Source organism: Sinocyclocheilus anshuiensis, unplaced genomic scaffold (assembly GCF_001515605.1).
Source record: "Sinocyclocheilus anshuiensis isolate Anshui unplaced genomic scaffold, SAMN03320099.WGS_v1.1 scaffold966, whole genome shotgun sequence".
In the NCBI taxonomy this organism is placed as follows: Eukaryota; Metazoa; Chordata; class Actinopteri; order Cypriniformes; family Cyprinidae; genus Sinocyclocheilus; species Sinocyclocheilus anshuiensis.
The window spans coordinates 471,263-477,219 of NW_015540909.1; the positions used below are offsets into that span (position 1 = coordinate 471,263).

At 40.2% G+C, this 5,957-nt stretch overlaps 1 protein-coding gene across 5 annotated transcripts in view; it reads left to right on the top strand.

The window, feature by feature from the left end:
• Positions 1–5,957, top strand: part of ndst1b (N-deacetylase/N-sulfotransferase (heparan glucosaminyl) 1b) — a 125,548-nt gene that overhangs the window by 78,993 nt on the left and 40,598 nt on the right. Inside the window, exons 1-2 of one of the 5 annotated variants that reach the window (XM_016487113.1) lie at positions 2,725–3,365; positions 5,179–5,259. The exons of 2 other annotated variants lie outside the window; for them this stretch is intronic. The gene's annotated coding sequence lies outside the window, so the exon portion shown is untranslated. Of the gene's footprint in view, positions 1–1,156; positions 1,308–2,724; positions 3,366–4,923; positions 5,260–5,957 lie in introns of those variants that run through there. 2 more of the 5 variants (XM_016487116.1, XM_016487112.1) reach the window with 2 other exon arrangements.

The window sequence follows — 5,957 nt, forward strand, 5'->3', positions numbered from 1 at the left end:
GCTTTGTCATGCCTGGAGCTGATCCGTGCTGGTCGCTGAGGAAATACTTCAACTTCGCGCTGTCGATCGCCAGATCGGCTTTCACCATGGGCGAAGCGGAGTCCAGCCCGGGGTCGTCACATGTGGTTGCCGCAGGCATCACAATATGGTAAGGGACGTAACATTTCCGTCACACGCTTGAGGAATTCGGCCAGTCACAACGCACTGGATAGCTGGCCAGTCAGAGCACACCTCGCTTTTTCAGACCGATGAGCTTTGTAAAAATTGACGCGTTTCAGAAAGGCGGGGCATAGAGGAGAAACAATTTACAGTATGTGGAAAATAATGTGTTTTTTTAACCTTAAACCGCATAAACACATTTCATTACACCAAATACACAAAATAATGTTCTTTTTAGCAGCATCATATGACCCCTTTAAGATAACTGATAATAAAAATGTTTATTGTAATGTATTCGCAATGCTCATTATGAAAACATAAACCTCTAGAGGTATGTGGTCTAAAAGACAAAACTTAATGATGGAGCAGTTGATGTCAGAATTTAATTTTCTAAATAAACAATTTCAAGTGCTAACACAGATATTTATTATCTTTAAGCCTGTACATTCAAAATGCTTTGCTTGATTACATGTGATCTAGATTATTAGTTTTTGTGAATGCTGTTTAGAACAATAGACCAATAAATTGTCATTGTCATTATTTGCAATCATATCAGCCAATCGTATCATATCTGTCTATTTCTACCAGTAACCTGAAGCTTGTACATGAGGAAAAAAAGAAAGGACTATGGCCTTATCAGAAACAGTTTTTCTGTCCCCCCCTTTAGTGAAACCTGAAGCATCTTTTGTCCTGCCTCAGCACAAATGGAGCCTGGATAACAAGAGCAATGTACAAACTGACACGGACACTCCATTGTTGTTTGTCTCTTAAGAGGAGCTTTACATAGACGTCTCATTGTGTTTCAGACACAGGACTCCAGTGCAGAACTTCACGCCTGCGCTGATGGCATTCCATTAGGCTCTATCATAATAAACCCCATCTAATCACAGCTAATAAAACCTGGTGCTTTGACACAGTTCTCTTTTAAACAACGGGTTAAAAAAAAGACATGTAAGCGGTTTGCGCAGCTGTTCTGAATCAATCGAGCATGAGCTGTGGGAGATTAGACAGCCTGTTATATCCTTCTTTATAGCATTGTGCTATTGTGTCTCCACTGAGTTTGATGGACAGAATAGGATATGGCACTGGCCTCAGGACAGCAGTCGAAGCTGAGAATTTAATCTTTTTGAAGATCTGGCCAAAGATGGGTTTTGTATTTATTTATTTTTTCTTCTAGCCATACTAGGGCTGTATGACTGTACATAACATAACTGGAAATGTTATACAATGTGAAGCACCCCTTATCCCCTTTTAAATATGTTTAATATTTTTTAACTGATTCTATTCTGTTCTTACCATGAAAATAGCCTTAAATGGTGACATGGCATAAACAACCAAATATATATATATACAGTGGGTACGGAAAGTATTCAGACCCCCTTCAATTTTTCACTCTTTGTTATATTGCAGCCATTTGCTAAAATCATTTAAGTTAATTTTTTTTCCTCATTAATGTACACACAGCACCCCATATTGACAGAAAAACACAGAATCGTTGACATTTTTGCAGATTTATTAAAAAAGAAAAACTGAAATATCACATGGTCCTAAGTATTCAGACCCTTTGCTCAGTATTTAGTAGAAGCACCCTTTTGATCTAATACAGCCATGAGTCTTTTTGGGAAAGATGCAACAAGTTTTTCACACCTGGATTTGGGGATCCTCTGCCATTCCTCCTTGCAGATCCTCTCCAGTTCTGTCAGGTTGGATGGTAAACGTTGTATGTAAGGGATAATTAACGGCTTGCCGTGCATTAAATGATTTTAAATGCACGACGTGGTATTTAAACTTAAATAGTAGCCAAAAAATATATTGTTGCTTATTTATATTTGAATTGTGACAGACATGAGCACTGTGAATCTTTGTATGGAGAGTAGCTGGTTTAGCATTCTCCTGTGTTAAAAGCAAAAGTCAACTGCATATGGGTTTGTATTGGCAGGAGTGTGAGTACATAATGACACAAGTTTCATTTTGGGGTAAACTAAGCCTTTTAACTTCTGTAATGTGACCCATTTCTGAGTGCAGCAGGCAATACTGTAGAGTGAGACTTGATTTACCCATTAGCATTTGATTAGCTTGTGAAAGTGGGCTGTGATATAATTATTAGTGATGCTTTCTAAGGCAGTCATCCTTATTACTATTGCTGATGCTTTGGCTAAGGTGTTCAGGAAAACCTACAGTGGGTACGGAAAGTATTCAGACCCCCTTCAATTTTTCACTCTTTGTTATATTGCAGCCATTTGCTAAAATCATTTAAGTTAATTTTTTTTCCTCATTAATGTACACACAGCACCCCATATTGACAGAAAAACACAGAATCGTTGACATTTTTGCAGATTTATTAAAAAAGAAAAACTGAAATATCACATGGTCCTAAGTATTCAGACCCTTTGCTTAAATCTGCAAAAATGTCAACGATTCTGTGTTTTTCTGTCAGTATGGGGTGCTGTGTGTACATTAATGAGGAAAAAAAATTAACTTAAATTATTTTAGCAAATGGCTGCAATATAACAAAGAGTGAAAAATTGAAGGGGGTCTGAATACTTTCCGTACCCACTGTATATCTCTGTATATAAAACTGTGGGGTGCAACTCTCGCCGTTTGAGCTTTTGACATTAATGATGCCGGAAAATTGTCTAAAAAAAGTGTTAAGTCAGTTTTGGATTTAATATTGTATAGAAAAGATTGTCTGCTATTTGTAAAACCATTTAATAAGGGAATCTGAAAACAAAAATATTACTCTGCAATGAGGGCAAGTGAATTATAATACAGATATTTTGCTATTTGAATGCCTTGCATCAGAAGGCCTGTGTATGAAATGCAATATTTGATTTAGTTGATTCGCTCTTTGAAATTGATTTTGTGCAATTGGCCTTCAGCGTAATCTCATTCGTAACGTTCTCAAGATGAATTCACTGTTATCTTTGGAGGCAATTTCAGGGTCAAGTCTAAATTTTCTGACCGAAGATAACAAGCAACATGTCTGAAATTTATTTTTCTGACCTTTGTAGCTCCAGTGTCCTCTAAAAATAAAGGTGACATTTCTCTCTCTCTCTCTCTCTCTGTCTCTCTCTCTTGTTTCTACTCTCTCCTGGTCTTTGAGAGCCCTCAGTAGTTAAAGGGGCTAAAAATAGCCTGGTTCCCTTCGTGTTGTGCAACCTAATTAAGAGGAGAGGGACGGAGGTGCTTCCGAGCATCTGGGCTCAGTATGTAATGGCTGCCCTTGTTTTTATTTGCTAGTGGATGCACACCGCTACCAATTATCCCCTGTAGCATGGCTTACCACTGAAGACATCCTTAAAGAAGCTGACAGAAGTTTTTCTGCACCCGTTCCCGGCGCGCTGTGTCACAAGAGCTTTGATATAAGCAGTTTCCTTTAGCATAGAATGTCATTCTGAACCAGTAGAATCATTTATTTTGGGAATTCAAGATGTTTGGTTGTCATTATGAGTGTGCAGCTTCACTTGTAGATAGGGCTGGGTATCGAGTTCTATACTTTTTAGGCACAGACCGAAATGCCTCGATACCATCGAGTATCGAAAAACGTCTCGTCGTTCGGTACCAAATTTCGATACATTAGGTGTTAATCTCATCAGCGTCAGTGAGCCAATAAGCCTGCAGCACTAGCCGGTGTGTTCGACTAGAAGAGGTGTAGCACAGATCGATCAGTGTTTGACATCCGCGAGAGCGATTCGAAAGCGCACGGAGCAGTCTGCTCTCTTTAGCTCTCGTGGTACTGTTATACACCGATCGGTCTGCACAGTCAGTCCGTGTCAAGTCGAACACTCCTACTAGTTTACACCGGTTACACTCAGAGATGTGGCGCACACGTGAGGCTGTAGTGTGAATGCGTCCCAGCCCCCTTAGATGTAAGACTACATTTACACTGGTGCGTTTGTTTTAAAATGAAAACTATCCTCATCATACTGGCGTTTCCACTGCGTTTCAAGCCGACTTTCCACTATCTCCGACAAACGACAAGCGACAGACCGGTCATTCAGTCATTAATTTCCAATGGAAAGTAGCGCTGGAACTGCGTGGAGTTCCGATCATATGCAGATGTCCGTTCATACTACACGACCGAAAGCGCGTTACATGAGCATTTATGCAAACTGTAGCATCATGCTACATAAGACAATGAATAAGATTTATATTCCGCTTTTACTCAAAACTCACTTTAAACCACCATCGAGTGTTTGTAATAACTTCCGATTGCCGTCTAATGTGTGTTTTGGCCATGTAATGTTGCTGAAATTAAATATGTTATTACCTCAGAGCAGCGATCATGGAAGAGAGAACACAAGCAGACAGCGCTGGAAGCTGCTAATGCTCATCAGTAAATCAGTGGAAAATAAATAGAAATCATGATTCTGTCTGAGCTGCGTTTTAAAACGAACACGCACTCGTGTAAATGCCTAACAGATGTGTAAACTGAAGACTATTTGAGCTTTATTAAAACCATTTGCACTGATTTATTGTGTTGGTTACATTTTGTTCCTTTGTGCAGTGGCTCAGGAGATGAGTCTTTGAGTTTGTATAAACATCAACAAGCTGAAAAATAAAACCTCAGGTTTTTTTTTAGATAATGTAATCTTGATAAACTTGATTTCATAAAATTGGTATCGAAAAAAGTATCGTTCAGGAACCGGTATCGAAGTCAAGGTATCGATATCGAAAATTTACCCAGCCCTACTTGTAGATACCAGGTGGCTACATACAAAGTGACTAGTTGCTTCCCCTCTTAAATTTCTTCAAGGCGTCCCTGAGGTTAATGTCCACATGGGGCTTGAAGGCTAGTTAAATCAAAATATCTCTTAATTCTGCACTTTTAACCCTGCAGATTGTCATTTAAAGTGAAATCGAAGCTTGGATGACTTTATAAGTGATGGGGTCAAGCTTGCACTGTCTTCTCTCGTCTGAGCCATTAAGGCACACCGAGGGAAGAGATTGAGCTGACAGCTCATTGATTTCTTTCTGTGCCTGTGTCAAACATGTTTCTGAAATGCTTCTTTGTCTTAGCGCCGCCTGAGAGGTGTTTGGATATCAGCGACTGATGGAGGGACTTGAGAAAAGGGAGGAGCTGCACTGATGCACCTCACGGTTAGCTTTTATCCACGTCTCATGGATAAGAGGACTAGAGCCCGACCGATATATCGTTTAGCCGATATTATCGGCCGATATGAGCCTGTCGCCGATATATCGGTATCTGCGAATATGCCGCCGATATGAAATCTTTTTTACAGAACATATAACGCAGATAAAATGCTTGAAATGGTGTAATTACTTAGTTTGTCCAGCAGAGCACGCTCCATTGTTTGCTACTGGCGATCCATGTCAGTGTAGTGTAGAAATGCACGGATGGCGCGCAAACTTCACCCGAGTCCGCTGCTTCAAATTATCCGCCCGCCACCCACCTGCACCTATATTTGATCATCACATTACAATGATTCTAATTCTTAGTTTTGCATTATGATATGATGAATGAATGGTTCATTTTTAACAGCAGATTCAGTGACGTTAGAGACTAGAGCTGATCTGTGCATCACGGCACGCGTCTGCGGCGCATTAATGCCTGTGTTATGGCCACCGGAGCTAATCGTGGCCACTGAGTCAATGCTGGTGTTTATACCGGCCACGCTGCGGCCCAGAACTCATGGTTATCACATCGGTCACATCACATCTCGTGGCACGACAAAATACAAAATACCGCTCGCGTCCGGTGTAGAATAGAACCCATTATAATCAGTGATGTTGTCTACACTGGATGCAGTAAACTGATGCCTCGTTCTATTTATGAC